This window comes from Cornus florida, unplaced genomic scaffold (genome assembly GCF_030987335.1).
Source record: "Cornus florida cultivar Cherokee Brave unplaced genomic scaffold, ASM3098733v1 CherokeeBrave_3.0.0_Hap2_Chr03, whole genome shotgun sequence".
In the NCBI taxonomy this organism is placed as follows: Eukaryota; Viridiplantae; Streptophyta; class Magnoliopsida; order Cornales; family Cornaceae; genus Cornus; species Cornus florida.
In genome coordinates, this window is record NW_026775573.1 from 87,729,520 (window position 1) to 87,746,846 (window position 17,327).

A 17,327-nucleotide genomic window follows, 5' to 3' on the forward strand; every position below is an offset into this window, starting at 1 on the left:
TTCGTTGGATGTCGTGTAGCTTTCAAGTTTCCATTTCATGCGAATGTTAGCATGAAATGTCATTTTGTAAACTTATATGTCAAAATATGTATATTTGATTTCATGTATGTAATATGTACTTAAGTACACTTCTTTCAATGTATTTGATATGTATAAGATGAGGCCAGAGGCCAATTACCATTATATTGTATTCTATATACTTTTGAACTTCATGAAATATTATGTAAATCTTGAAAAATCGCAAGTCAATGCTTCACCATGGTTGCATCGGGTGTGGGAATTCTATTCTCATTCTTTCATAGGGTCTTATTAATCTTGTATGAAGTGTCGCCAAGGGCCAAATGGTCATTTGACTCCATTTTATATTTTTGGATTCCATGTTTTTCATTTCACGTTCATTTTTGCCTTTTTGCCCGTTGGGGGGTCGGATTTTGCATTGGCTATATTTTTAAGCCATGGACCATTGTAGCACGTCTAAATAGGTAAGTTACGTTTACGTGCATGGTTGTTTCCGGGCAAAACCTTATCGTTTGTGTTTTAAGCTTCCTATGAACTCATTTTGAAGTTTTGTTGCATAATCTGATTTTAGGGCACTTTGGGGTTTCCTTCAAGAAATAAATTCCGTTCTTGATATGGTCACTTAGAAAACGTAATTTTAGGGGTGGTTTCTTCTTCGTATTTTTCCATAATATGTCGTCTTGATACTGGAAATCCCGTGCAAAGTTCGGTTTTTTTGCTATGCTATAGCAACTTTTTTTTAACTTCTTGCCCTTTCCTGATCTAGGGGCATTCTGGGTACTTCATAGTGTTTGTTTTTCATTTTCGTTCCCAATCCGGGTAGAAAACGTGATTTTAGGGGGGGTTTCTTCTTCGTGTTTTTACAAAAAAAATTATCTTGATTCCGAAAAGAACTCGTAGATCTGGAAAATCTGGTCATTCCAAGTTTTTCCCGAAAAAAGTGCTGATCTAAGGGGCATTTCGGGCATTTCACTTGAAAAATAAAAACTTCTCTTGACATGGTCATGTAGAAAACATGATTTTGGGGGATTTCTTCACAACTTTTTGCCAAAAAATGTCATTTAAGCCCTTAAAATTCCATTTGAATTCGGAAAATGTGTGCAGGCCCTGCTCATACTTGAAACCCAGAAAATCTATTTTTTTGAAACTTTGAGGCTTCATATCTTCTTCGTCCCGACTCCAAATCAAGTGATTTTTGAGTCTAAATTTATTAGTTTTTGCTGGTCTATATAAAGGTATGCATGATTGCACCAAATTATATCTTAAAAGACCATTTTACCCCTTGTAAAGTACCCTTGCCGCACTGATTTTAAACCCAAAAGTTGGTTTTTATGAAACTTTGACGTTTCATATCTTCTTCGTTCGGACTCCGAATCAAGTGATTCTTGAGTCTAAATTCTTTAATTTTTCCTGATCTATCTATCGGTATACTCAGATACATTCAGTTTTGTCAAAAAAGACCATTTTACCCCTTGCGAAGTACCCTTGCTGCATTGATTTCAAACCCAAAAATGTGATTTTTATGAAACTTTGGAGTTTCATATTTTCTTCATCCGGACTCCGAATCAAGTGATTCTTGAGTCCATCTTGATTAGTTTTTCGTTGTCCTTCCAGTGGTGTGCTCGGTGGCACCCGAGTCCACAGTTTTCAGAAATAACTATTTTGCCCCTGGGGGCTTATTTGTCATATTTTTGGTCTTTTGCTTCCGCGTCAGTTCTCATTGAGTTCCACGACCTCATTGAGTTCCACGACCTCATGGAAGGTCATTTGGACTTCTTAGAGTCTTGTTTTCTATTTTTCGCTTCCGCATATCGGATCCGTTATCAGGTCAATCTTCGGTTCATCACAGGACACGCTGGCCTAAAAACCAGGGTCGTCACAGGTTGTATCAGAGCATCCGGGTTCAAATACCTTGGATGACAGGTTTTGAGTGCATATCATGCTCATGTTGTTTTGCTTTGATATGTCATTTGTATCTTGATAACATGCCTTGTATGAGAACATGTTCACATGCTTAGGTGTTTCGAGGTATCTATTATTTGTTAAGCATGCTTTATGTGTATATATGCTCTTGATAACATGATCTGGGTTTCTATCATGTCTGCGTGCTTATGTTAGCATGACCGTATGCGACGTATGTTGGCATACCTTACGCTTTTCATTCACGTGTTTTATCGTACCATATACTTACGTGCTTCTTGATAACATGTTTGATTTGATAACATGCCTATTTGCTTATGTGGTAACTTGTTTACTACTTGTGTGAGTAGATAGTCTATTGCTATGTTGTATGCTAACTGTCCCTTTTTATGTCTGGTTTTGGCATTATCTCTTAGGATCTGTCGTATCCCTTGGATGCATTCTTGTTTCACAAGTTTCTTCCTTCAAATAGAAGAAATTCATTTTGTAAGGACCTATGTCGGGAACCTTCTTGTCTGTTCTGTCGATTGATGTAAGTAAGGCTCATATGAGCGTAGAGGACTGCGATTCACTTTTTTTTTTCCTTGTCTGGTGGATTGAGACGTGGGCCAGGGAGGCACCGTTTCATTTCCTTTTCCTTCGCGCCTTCTAGATCTAAGGCCTTAAGAGTAATGGTGCCAGTGTCATTATTGTCAGAGTTTTGGGATTTGTGACGACCCTGGTTTTTAGGCCAGCGTGTCCTGTGATATGCCATAAGGATGATCCGATAACGGATTCGAATGTGGAAGCGAAAATGGAAAACAAGACTCTAAGAAGTCAAAGTGACCTTCCATGAGGTCGTGGAACTTAACAAGAACTGATGCGGAAGCAAAAGATTGAAAATATAACAAATAAGCCCCCAGGGGCAAAATAGTCATTTCTTAAAACTGTAAGGACAACGAAAAACTAATCAAAATGGACTCAAGAATCGCATGATTCGGAGTCCGGACGAAGGAGAAATGGCATGACGACGAAAAACGGACACTTAAAGCTTTAAGGGCAAACTGGTAATTATCTAGAAATATCCGGGTGTAACCGAGCACACCGTTGGATAGACAACGAAAAATTAATCAAGTTCAAAAAAAAATTCACTTGAATCGGAGTCCGGACGAAGGAAAAAAGCCCAAAAGAAGAATTGATGTCGCGGTGGCCCGACGAGGGGCCATGATAGCCCCATGCGCACGCCCATGCGTGCACCCATGCACGCCGCGCACGCACCGGGTTCACACATGGCTAGCAGCAACCCATAAAGCTGCTGTGTGGGTTCTTTTTTCAGAAAAATCCGGAACAGAGGCTGAATTTGGAGGCCTAGATGAACTTTTTTGCAAAAGTACAAAGAAGAAACCCCCCTCAAAATTGAGTTTTCTACGTGACTCGATACAGAATTCAAAAAAAAAAAAAAACTCACTGTAAAATGCCTAAAATGCCCTCCCAAGAAATCTGGTCCAGAGGGTCGAAAAAGCTGCTAAATTGAAAAACTGAGAGCTGAACTTCGTAAGCGATTTCCGATGCCAAGATGACATTTTCTAAAAAAACATGAAAAAGAAACCCCCCCTAAAATCATGTTTTCTATTCAACCATGTTGAAAGAAGGAAATAAAACTGAATGGAAAAGTCTACAATACCCTTAGATCAGAATATCCAACAAAAACACAAAATGAAATCGTAGGAGGCTCAAAACACAAACAATGAGGTTTTGCCCGGAAACGACTATGCACACAAACGTAACTTACCTATTTAGATGCGCTACAATGGTCCATGGATTAAAAATATAGCCGATACAAAATCCGACCCCCCAACGAGCAAAAAGGCAAAAATGGATTTGGAATGGAAAACATGGAATCCAAAAATGTAAAATGGAGTCAAATAACCATTTGGCCCTTGGCCACACTTCATACAAGATTTATAAGACCCTATAAAAGAATGAAAATGGAATTCCCACACCCGATGCAACCATGGTGAAGCAATGACTTGCGATTTTTCAAGGTTTTCATAACATTTCATGAAGTTAAAAAGTTGCATAGAATACAATACACATGTCATTGGCCACCGACCTTATCTCATACATATCAATTACATTGAAAGGAGTGTACTTAAGTACACATTACATACATGGAATCAAATATACATATTTTGCCATATAAGTCTACAAAATGACATTTCATGCTAACATTTGCATGAAATGGAAACTTGAAAGCTACACGACATGAAATATGCCCCAGTATCGTAGGGGTGAGTAACATAAAGCTACTCGTAGGAGATGACCATGCATCGATCTAGCATTTTACAAATTTATCACCTTAAGGTGAAACATGTTAAAGAGGCTCATGCCACCTAACGTCTATGTCCAAGTGAGACTCGGGGAGCATCCTAAGCTACCTTAGAGTCTAAGTAACAAGAATCATGATATACATACGTGTATGAAACGAATCATGGTTGGAATAATCCAAAGAACACAACAAGAAGAATGCTTTGCATAGATTAACATTAATTGCATTTTCAATACAATTGAACTAGGTCTAGAGTAATCCATACAACATGATAAAAGCATATTTAAATACAAGTTAACAAGAATCACATTATCCATGCAATTCAACAACAAAAGAGCATGTTATATAATGCAATAAGGTTTAAGTTCTCAAAGCGATCAACTTAGAATCTAAAGTACAAAATAACAGTAGTGATTCATGCCACCTAACGTCTATGTTATAAATAAATCAATAGGATCAATCCTAAGCTTTATTAGAACTTCAAAACACAATTTTCAATATCGATGCAATTTAACCAACATTGGAACTTCCAATACAACACATAAAGCATAATTTCGCAAAGTTAACATCCTGTAACTTAAAATGAAATGACAGATAAGAAACAACAAGTTACAACATCATCTAGTTATCAACTTGAAAATGAAATGCGAAGTCAAACAAAGTGGATACTCGGACGTCACGCCGGATCAGACCGACAACATAGTTATTTTAGGGTTACTAGCCCATGGGTAACCTCCCTATGTGCGCACTAGACTATATAGAGGAACTATCCGCCGTACTAGAACCACGTCCTAACTATAGTCAAACAATGACATCCCCAAGTTTCTAAAATCAACAAGTTGTGCAACAACGCATATATCAACAGGAATATGCAAGATAATCAACTATCTACTAAGCACAACCAAATTTGGAAACCTATACAATACATGCTCTAAATTCACAACTAATATGATATGATGAATGTCGAATCTTCAGTGTGCGATTCGTTATACGCTATGCATGAAAGATGTTAAATACGAAGTGTGCAAATCATTACACAAGGCTACAATATATTCAATAAGAAAAACATATTATCACGAATACAAACATAGCAACTATGTTATCCAATGTTCAAAACATAACCAAATGAATATACAACAAGTCTAAGTCCATGATTTGAATATAGAAACCACTTCTAAAACACAACTAGATCATGGAGCAAATTGATAGAATTTAAATAGATAAACACAATTAAATTCTCTAGATTTCCGATTCAATTTCAATTAACCTCAATTTAATACATGTTAAAGGGCATGCCAAGGTCATCACCTATATCCATTCTAAAACTCAATTAGATTGTTAGAATAACAAAGTAGAACTTTAATTAAATCATGCTAATTTAAATCCCAAGGTTCTAAAACAACTTCAGATAGTCCCAAATTAATATATACTAGTAAACAAGTCATGGCCAATACAAATATCAAGTTAAAACCTTAATTAAGCTAATGGGACCACAAAATAGATTTTAATTAATTCTTTTAATTAAAATCTCTTGATTTTCAAACTTAACTAAATGCTCTCAAATTAACCTATGTTGGAAAACATGCCAAGAACTAATGTAATATCACAATACAAGTTTATTTCATTCAATTTAAGACCATGTGAATTAAACTTTTACTAAAGTTAAATATAAATTAAAAGTTACAATTCTCATGCAATTAATCCCAATTTAATATATGTGAACAACTATACCTAAGCTTAATTTTCTAGCATGCCACAATACAATTCCAAGTTGTATATCACCATGAGGATTAAATCTTAAACATGGAATTTAATTAGATAAAAGGTTTCAAAACCTAACCGAATATTTTAAATCAAATATATGTGAAGTTATATGGCATGTAAATCAAGAATATCAAGTCGGAATTCAAATAGAGTGAATAGTGCACTCGGGGCAAATTAATTAATTAATAATTACTAACTTTCAAAACACATCCAATCACTTTCAAATTCAACTATGTTGGAGAGCATGCTAAGGCCTAATTTAATATGCTAACACATATTGATTTTAAGCTAGTTAAGGCCATGTGAATTAATCTTTCACCTAAGATAAATATTAAATAAAATCTTTAATACTTATTCAAATGTTCCAATTTTAATACACGACAATGAGCATATCAAGGGGTAATATAAAATCATGCTACATGTTTAAACCAAGTCATGAACAACCGGAAAAATTAGATCCCGTGCAAGAAAAATAAATAATAAAATCTCTAGATTTTATATTTAATCATACAAACAAGTAGTATAAGCATCACAAGCATGCTATATAACAAGAATTTAAACCTAGAACATCTCCTACCTCAATTTGAGATGAAAATCCCAAAGACCCACCAAAATAAAAGTGCTCTGAATTCAACAATACTACTAGGTTTTGTTGGGGACAACGCCGTGAACATAACCCCCATGAAAGCTCCATCAAAATCATAACTTGACCTCAAAACCAAACTCAAGAAATGGTCAAAACTGAATTCTAATAAGGGGGAAAGGTAGAGCACGGTGAGGGGAACAACAAACGTTACGGCCGAAGACTTTCCATCAAGGAAAAGTGAACCAAAAGAGGAGAGAGAAGATGGTAGCACCCCTTGGGCTCCCATGGGAGCTCCAGGTCGTGCATGAGGAGGGGAGAAGATGAAAAATGAAATATCTCACCCCCTTTTTACAGAAATCTCAAAAAGTGCCCCGAATGGGCCCCGCCGAGTCCGAAAAAGTAAAATTTGAGTAGACGCGCTCAAATGGAAAAACTTTGTGAACGAAAAAGATTCAAAATGATAAAATATGAACAATGGAAGAAATGACATCAAAAACTAAGCCCCGAACAGAAAGTTATGCCTAAAATAAGTTTGGCGCAAACCGGGGCCAGAAACCCTAAAACTGGAAAACATCGACCAGGAGGAAATTCCAAGAGTACACAACTCGATGAAATGTGAAAATGAATCCCATACGAGGATCCAGGCTCAAAACAAGACATTTTGTAATAACTTTCATTAATTGCACAATGGCCCCTCCAAAAAGTGAAAACTGTATTTATGGCCCAGAATGAAAATATCTTCCAAAAGATATTTTCTTAGATGCCCCTGAAATAAAATATCTTCAAAAGATATTTACGAAAAACACCCCAAGAAATGAAAAAGATTCTGAAGAATTGTGATCTATGCCCCTGTGGACACCGAGAGCAACCAGAGTACTTTCTTGCAAAAGTAAAGATACGTATTTTGAGAAAACCACTCAAGATGAAGGCATGTGAAGTCAAAAATCAACTCCGAGCATGAGAAGTGAGGTTGTGCCAAAAACTGACCAACAGAGATAAGACAGAATAGGAAAAATGACGAAATAGCGCATAGTGTCGAAAAACGAAAAATGTGAAAATGACTCGGTCCTCAAAGGAAGTTGTCAATCCACGGAAAAGAGTCTCAGGAACCAATTCCGAGCACTCAAGATGACACTAAGCGACTCGAAACAGAGCTCAGAAAAGAAAATTAAACGAAAAAAATTCATTCGTAAAATTTCAGGAAAACGGAAAGGAAGGCAAATAACTGGGTCGTTACAGGATTAGCTACCCCAACTCTCGCAGATGCCTGGTTTCCGTAGTGCCTATGGTAATGATCATTCTTGACATTAACGTCATTTGTATCGAAAAGTTCCCTTCTGGAGTATGTTACGAACTAGTGCCTTATACTGTCATGCTACCTTACTGACGAGTAAGTGTGGGCGGGTTCTGATTACTGTTCGTACTGCCTTGTCACTCTCTTCTTTCACCGCGTTTGACGTTTCATTTTCTTAGGATTCTCTCGGTAGTTGACGTTGAGTTAACGTGCCGATTCGTATGAGGTGTTGTCTCAGTTCATGGTTTCACGTTCCTTCAGTTGATCTTTAAACTTCAGGATTTGTCCTTCAGTGCGTTGTGAGCTGTCCTTTGATTTGACCTTTTGTTCTGTCATTATTCTGTTCTCTCTAGTATGTTCCTAATTTCGGGGATGAAATTCCTTTAAGGAAGGTAGATTGTAACGATCCGGTCGTTTGCCTCCCTTTCATTTTTCTTGAAATTTTACGAATGAATTTTTTTCGTTTAATTTTCTTTTCTGAGCTCTGTTTCGTGTCGCTTAGTGTCATCTCGAGTGCTCAAAATTGGTTTCTGAGACTCTTTTATGTTAATTGACAACTTCTTTGGAGGACCGAGTCATTTTCGCATTTTCACTTTTTAGACACTATGCGCCTTTCGTCCTTTTCCCTATTTCATCTTTTTCCCTATTCTGTCTTTTCCCCGTTTATCATATTGTTGGCACAACCTCACTTCTCATGCTTGGAGTTGGTTTTTGACTTCACGTGCCTTCATCTGGAGTGGTTTCCTCGAAATACGTATCTTTACTTTTGCAAGAAAGTACTCTGGTTGCTCCCGGTGTCCACAGGGGCATAGATGCACAATTCTTCAGAATCTTTTTCATTTCTTGGGGTGTTTTTCGTAAATATCTTTTGAAGATATTTTATTTCAGGGGCATCTAAGAAAATATCTTTTAGAAGATATTTTCATTTTGGGGCAATTTCGTAGTTAACCCTTTTTGTAGGGGACATTGTGCAATTAACGAAAGTTATTGCAAAAATGTCTCGTCTGGAGCCTGGATCCTCGTACGAAATTCATTTTCACTTTTCGTTGACTCGTAAATTCATAGAATTTCCTTCTGGTCATTTTTCTCCAGTTTCAGAGTTTCTGGACCCATTTGCCGCCGAACTTGTTCGGGGCATAACTTTCTGCTCGGGACTCAATTTTCAACGTTGTTCTTTCTGTTGTTCATATTTTCTCAATTTGAATCTTTTTTGTTCAGGGAGTTTTGCCGTTTGAGCGCGTTTGCTCAAAATCCACTTTTCCGAACCCGACAGGGCCCTTTCGGGACAGTTTTTGAGACTTACTATAAATAGGATGCCCTAAAGTGAAAAATCAGATTTTGGTCATCTTCCCCACCTCGCTTGGCCGGATCTCCTAGCAGCCATGGCTGCCACTTTTCCTTGGTAGAAATCCTTCGGCCTTAGCTTCCCTCGACGTGCTCTATCTTTTGCCCTTATTAGAATCCATTTCCGACGATTTTTCAAGTTCGGGTTTGGAGTCAAGTTGAGATTTTCATGGGGCTTCTTGCGGATTCTTATTCACGGTGTTGTCCCCGACAAAACCTCTCGGTATCATCGAATTTAGAGCACTTTTATTTTGGTGGGCCTTTGGGATTTTCATCTCAAATTGAGGTAGGAGGTGTTATAGGTTTAATTCTTGTTATATAACATACTATTGATGCTTATATAACTTGATTGCATGCTTAAATATGAAATCTAAAGATTTTATTATTTAATTTTCTTGTATTGGATTTGATTTTCCCGGTTGCTTATGACTTATTTTAAACATGTAGCATGGTAATATAATACTCTATAATATGGTCATTGACATATATTAAATTGAGAGAATTTGAACAAGTATTAAAGATTTTATTTAATATTTATCTTAGGTGAAAAATTAATTCACATGGCCTTAACTAGCTTAAAATCAATATGTGTTAGCATATTAAATTAGGCCTTAGCATGCTCTCCAACATAGTTGAATTTGAAAGTGATTGGAGGTGTTTTGAAAGTTAGTAATTATTAATTAATTTAATTAATTAATTTGCCCCGAGTGCACTATTCACTCTATTTGAATTCCGACTTGATATTCTTGATTTACATGCCATATAACTTCACATATATTTGATTTAGAATATTCGGTTAGGTTTTGAAACCTTTTATTTAATTAAATTCCATATTTAAGATTTAATCCTCATAGTGATATACAACTTGGAATTGTATTGTGGCATGCTAGAAAATTAAGCTTAGGTATAGTTGTTCATATATATTAAATTGGGATTAATTGCATAAGAATTGCAACTTTTAATTTATATTTAACTTTAGTGAAAGTTTAATTCACATGGTCTTAAATTGAATGAAATAAATTTGTAATGTGATATTACATTAGGTCTTGGCATGTTTTCCAACATAGGTTAATTTGAGAGCATTTGGTTAAGTTTGAAAATCAAGAGATTTTAATTAAAAGAATTAATTAAAATCTATTTTGTGGTCCCATTAGCTTAATTAAGGTTTTAACTTGATATTTGTATTGGCCATGACTTGTTTACTAGTATATATTAATTTGGGACTATTAGAAGTTGTTTTAGAACCTTGGGATTTAAATTAGCATGATTTAATTAAAGTTCTACCTTGTTGTTGTATTTAAACTCATGAGCTTATGTTTTCAATATTGAATATATTGTTATCTTGCGTAATGATTTGCACACTTCATATTTAACATCATTCATGCATAGCATGTAACAAATCGCACACTGAAGATTCGACATTCATCCTAGCATATTAGTTGTGGATTTAGAGCATGTATTGTATATGTTTCCAAATTTGGTTGTGCTGGGTAGATAGTTGATTATCTTGCATATTCCTATTGATATATGCATTGTTGCATAACTTGTTGATTTTGGAAACTTGGGGATGTCGTTGTTTGAATATGGCTAGGACGTGGTTCTAGTACGGGGAATGGTCCCCCTATATAGTCTAGTGCGCACATAGGGAGGTTACCCATGGGCTAGTAACCCTAAAGTAACTATGTTGTCGGTCTGATCCGGCGTGACGTCCGAGTATCCACTTTGTTTGATTTCGCATTTCATTTTCAAGTTGATAACTAGATGATGTTGTAACTTGTTATTTTTTATTTTTCATTTCATTTTAAGTTACAGGATGTTAACTTTGCGAAATTGTGCTTTATACGTTGTATTGGAAGTTCCAATGTTGGTTAAATTGTATCGATATTGAAAATCGTGTTTTGACGTTCTAATAAAGCTTAGGATTGATCCTATTGATTCATTTATAACATAGACGTTAGGTGGCATGAACCACTACTGTTATTTTGTGCTTTAGATTCTAAATTGATGGCTTTGAGAACTTAAACCTCGTTGCATTGTATAACATGCTCTTTTGTTATTGAATTGCATGGATAATGTGATTCTTGTTAACTTGTATTCAAATTTGTTTTTGTCATGTTGTATGGATTACTCTAGACCAAGTTCAATTGTATTGAAAATGCAATTCATGTTAATCTATGCTCAAGTACTCTTCTTGTCGTGTTCTTTGGATTATCTCAACCATGATTCGTTTCATAAACGTATGTATATCATGATCTTGTTGCGTAGACTCTAAGGTAGCTTAGGATGCTCCCCGAGTCTCACTTGGACATAGACGTTAGGTGGCATAAGCCCCTTTGACATGTTTCACCTGAAGGTGATAAATTTGTAAAATGCTAGGTCGATGCATGCTCATCTCCTACGAGTAGCTTTATGTTACTCACCCCTATGATACTGGGGTATATTTCAGATGCGAAGACTTAGTTCGTGACGCCTAGCATTCCTTGGATGTCGTGTAGCTTTCAAGTTTCCATTTCATGCGAATGTTAGCATGAAATGTCATTTTCTAAACTTATATGTCAAAATATGTATATTTGATTCCATGTATGTAATGTGTACTTAAGTACACTTCTTTCAATGTATTTGATATGTATGAGATGAGGCCGGAGGCCAATGACCATTATATTGTATTCTATGTACTTTTGAACTTCATGAAATATTATGAAAATCTTGAAAAATCGCAAGTCAATGCTTTACCATGGTTGCATCGGGTGTGGGAATTATATTCTCATTCTTTCATAGGGTCTTATTAATCTTGTATGAAGTGTGGCCAAGGGCCAAACGGTCATTTGACTCCATTTTATATTTTTGGATTCCATATTTTTCATTCCACGTTTATTTTTGCCTTTTTGCCCGTTGGGGGGTCGGATTTTTCATCGGCTATATTTTTAAGCCATGGACCATTGTAGCGCATCTAAATAGGTAAGTTACGTTTGCGTGCATAGTTGTTTCCGGGCAAAACCTTATCGTTTGTGTTTTGAGCTTCCTATAAATTCATTTTGATGTTTTGTTGCATAATCTGATTTTAGGGCACTTTGGGGTTTTCCTTCAGGAAATAAATTCCGTTCTTGATATGGTCACTTAGAAAACGTGATTTTAGGGGGGGTTCTTCTTCGTGTTTTTTCAGAAAATATCGTCTTGGTACCGGAAATCCCGTGCAAAGTTCGGTTTTTCTGCTATGCTATAGCAGCTTTTTTTTAACTTCTTACCCTTTCCTGATCTAGGGGCATTCTGGGTACTTCATAGTGTTTGTTTTTCGTTTTCGTCCGCAATCCCAGTAGAAAACGTAATTTTAGGGGGGGTTTCTTCTTCGTGTTTTTACAAAAAAAAATCATCTTGATGCCGAGAATAACTCGCAGATCTGGAAAATCTGGTCGTTCTAGGTTTTTCCGGAAAAAAGTGCTGATCTAACGGGTATTTCGGGTATTTCACTTGAAAAATAAAAACTTCTTTTGACATGGTCATGTAGAAAACATGATTTTTGGGGGGGGGGGGGGGGGGTTTCTTCACAACTTTTTGCCAAAAAATGTCATTTAAGCCCTCAAAATTCCATTTGAATTCGGAAAATGTGTGCAGGCCCTGCTCATACTTAAAACCCAGAAAGTCTAATTTTTTGAAACTTTGAGGCTTCATATCTTCTTCGTCCCGACTCCAAATCAAGTAATTTTTTAGTCTAAATTTATTATTTTTTGCTGGTCTATATAACGGTATGCACGATTGCACCAAATTATATCTTAAAAGACTATTTTACCCCTTGTAAAGTACCCTTGACGCACTGATTTTAAACCTAAAAGTTGGTTTTTATGAAACTTTGACGTTTCATATCTTCTTCGTCCAGACTCCGAATCAAGTGATTCTTGAGTCTAAAGGTCTATCTAACGGTATGCTCAGTTACATTCAGTTTTGTCAGAAAAGACCATTTTACCCCTTGCGAAGTACCCTTACTGCATTGATTAAAAACCCAAAAATGTGATTTTTATGAAACTTTGGAATTTCATATTTTCTTCATCCGAACTCCGAATCCAGTGATTCTTGAGTCCATCTTGATTAGTTTTTCGTTGTCCTTCCAGTGGTGTGCTCGGTGGCACCCGAGTCCACAATTTTCAAAAATGACTATTTTGCCCCTAGGGGCTTATTTGTCATATTTTTGGTCTTTTGCTTTCGCGTCAATTCTCATTGAGTTCCACGACCTCATGGAAGGTCATTTTGACTTCTTAGAGTCTTATTTTCTATTTTTTGCTTCCGCATATTATTTGGTCAATCTTCGGTTCATTACAGGACACGCTAGCCTAAAAACCAGGGTCGTCACAATGCTCACAACAATAATACTTTGAGTTAACACCACGTTTATATATAACTTAAAAATATAAATACAATGTATAAATATAGTACCCCTTTGGGTGGCAACTATAAAATACCAATAATGATGCTTATTTGTAATTATATGTATACCTTCATTGGTGATATATTATTTAATTAAAGAGATAAGTTACCTTTGGATATCATATATCTACCTAATTAAAAAATACATGCAATCCCTTAATTTTCATTTAATCACTTGAAAATCAATTTCATTTCGAGAATTATTTTTCATAATTAAATAAACTCAATATTCATGAATATCACAAAAAATAATAAGTATCATAATTCATGAAATATTGCAATTATGTTTACTACTAAAATTAATATTCATTAATTATTATGGTTATGCCACTTTGATAACTACCAACCTTTACATAATACGAATATTAAATAAGATAGTAACTAATTTATGATTAATTATGTCTACTACAAAAATTAATATTCATCATGATTGGGCCACTTTAGTAGCTACTAATCTTCACATAATATGAATATTAAATTAGACAGAGATTAATTCATCATTAAGTTATATTTACTACTAAAATTAATATTTATCGACCATTATGATTAGACCACTTTGGTAGCTACTAACCCTTACATAATATGAATAATAAATTAGTTAGTAACTAATTAATCATTAATTTACCCATTTAATATTATATACACATACTCATACTGATCGATCTAAATTTAGGTAGATTCGATCCCAAAAACTTAATAGTCCAAAAATTCAATAAAAAATATCCTTTTACTTTATATACATAATAAATATGTTATTTTTAAAATTGATTCTCCAATATGTATGTATGTTTGGATACAAAATAATAATTTATTTGTATGTCTAACAAAATTAAATTAAATTTCTAAACTCACATTATTCCAGAAATTTAATTTTTTATAATAAAATAAATCACTCTCCATTAATTTATCATATATGTAATTAATGATATATGATAATAAGTATATATATAAGTTTGTACAAAAACCATTAGTTAGCATTAAAATTCATCACCTCGATTTACACAAAAAGCAAAACCAACTATTTCTATTCTAATTGCTATTCTAGTCATCCACGAAAAAAAAAAAAAAACTCATACATATACTTCAACTATCAAACAATTCAGTAAGGATAAAAAATCAATTTATAGAAATCAATTTATAGGCTCAAAAATCGGTCATGCAAACCAAAATAAATTGATCAACTGATCCATCATACTAATCCATTACGCACCCATGATTCCAAAAAAAAATTAATTATTTAATTTTAATTTATATATATATATATATATATATATATATATATTATTTATGCAAACTTTAGTGGAAAATAACAAGTTCCTAAACTATAAATTTACCACATGTAAACTTTAATAATTCGTGAAACCCATTAATCACAAATTTACATGAATCCCATATCTTAGAACTTCATGATTTTCACTCTATAATATATAAATAAATACTAGTTAGATATAAATACATATAAAACTTTTACGTATTGTATCATTAATCGTACATAATTGATGGAGTATATGCACTTTTATAAAGGTAGAGAGAGGACCAGTTTTCCTTTTAGTAACATAATTTTACTTTCTATCAAAATAATTAATAAAAAAGAAAAATACTTCTCCAATAAATAATTACCAAAAATGTAATTATAAGTTAACCTAAAATAAATAATATTAATTCATATCTATTTACTTAGTCACCAAATAATATGTTACATGTCCAAATCATATGGGCCATAATTAAATAAATAATCTTACAGTCTCTATTTTAAATTTACACAGGTTGTTCTCTTTTTGGCCCAATCACACAACTCATGCTCAGAGACAAGTTAATGAACTAAAAAGTCTCAACCATTTCTCAAAGAGTCACAGTAATTTATTAGTCCATTGCTCTAATTTTACAGATCATATTAGATCAATGGTCCTGATTTGAAGTGTACTTAACATATTCGTAAATTGAAAAATGAACTTAAAATTGTGAGACATTATCAATTGGGCAATTGAAAAATTAACTTAAAAACAAGTTAACAGATTATTTATTCTCTCTAAACAGATCTACCCATCCGAAAGGTTATGAGCATACTTAGTTTATAACTTTCAAAATGATTCTCAGAAATTCAGAAAACAGAGAACCGTTTTCAGAGAATTATAAAAAATTGTTATCTTAAAATAACTATTTTTATAACTTGAGTTTTCAAGAAACAGTTTTTAAAAAAGTGAACCAATCAGAATTTTTCCTACAGTTTTTTGTTTACAGTTTTTAGTTCTATGAGAACAGAAAACTGTTTCTATAATTATAAACCAAGCAAGCCCTACATTTCTAAGCTCTCCACTTTCCTTTTCCTCCATAAATACATATATATATATATGTAGTGTACTTCTACTAGCTGTATTAAAAATATATATAATGAACTTTATTTTATTTAATACAATTTTTTTTCAAGCTAGATGATAAATGACATGAGAGCCCGAAGTTTGTTAAGTTTTAAAACTTTATCATAATTTTTTTGATGAATTGGAGTCGATCCAACTTTTGATTATATGTACGACTCGTTTTTTTTAACAAGTAAGATATTTGTGTATAAATTTTTTTTATTTTACTTTATTAAAAAATCAGGTTATTGGATTAAATGTGGGTTGGCTTAGTAGGGGTGCACAAAAATTCGGTGAAACTAAAAAACAAAACCGGATCGAACCAGACTGAACAATTTGGTTTGGTTTACTAACAGTTTGGTTCGGTCGCGGTTCCAATTTTTTTGAACCGTAAAACTATGGTTTGGTTATGGTTTGAGGTCCTTTAAGACCAAAACAAATCGTTAAAAGAGAGAGAGAGAGAGAGAGAGAGATATATATATATAAAATTATACATATAATATAATATAATTTTACAGTGGTTGAATGTTGCTGGTTTTATGAATTGTGGTGTTTGTCGTTAAATTAGTAGTTCAAAATGTATTAGGATTCACTTCAGTTCCAGAAGTGACAGAAGATGAATTAGAAGTTCTGAATATATTAGCAATTTCTAATGTATTAATTTATGTTCTAGAAGTGAATTAATTAGTCGTTCGGAATGTGTTAGTTAACTTGGTTTATTGTTAACCAAATGTCTCAATAGTTCAGTAGGTTAATGCCTTTTGTGAACTTTGGAGTGTCAGGCTTTGATTCTCTGCATCTACTAATATAAATTCTAATATTTCTTGCCTTGAAAACAAAAAAATAAAAAATAAAAAATAAAAAAAAAATTAGGTTATTGTTGTACATTTGAATTTTGAAATATGAATATTTCTTTAACAAAGGGAAAAAAAAAATATATAAATAAATAGAAACTGAACCGGTGTTTCACAGTTCGGTTCCTTTGGTGAAATAGTTCGGTTTGGTTTTAGATTTTTTGAAACCGTTAGGAATAATTTAATTTAAAAAAACTTTCAAATCGGTTCAAACCAAATCGTGTGTATCCCTAGATTGACTTATCTATTTAATATCCAACCCATTCGTGACATGCCTCAAATAGGTCCTTGGTCATTAATGAGTTTATAACCCATTCATGTTAGCACCAAGTGACATCACATATATTTTGTTTTGACAATTTATTTTGTTTAGTTAATTCTGTAAAATGGGTAATTTGGAAATTTTATAAAACTAACGTCCCACCGTATGTTTAAAAATTTATTCTCTACCATTATAATTGAA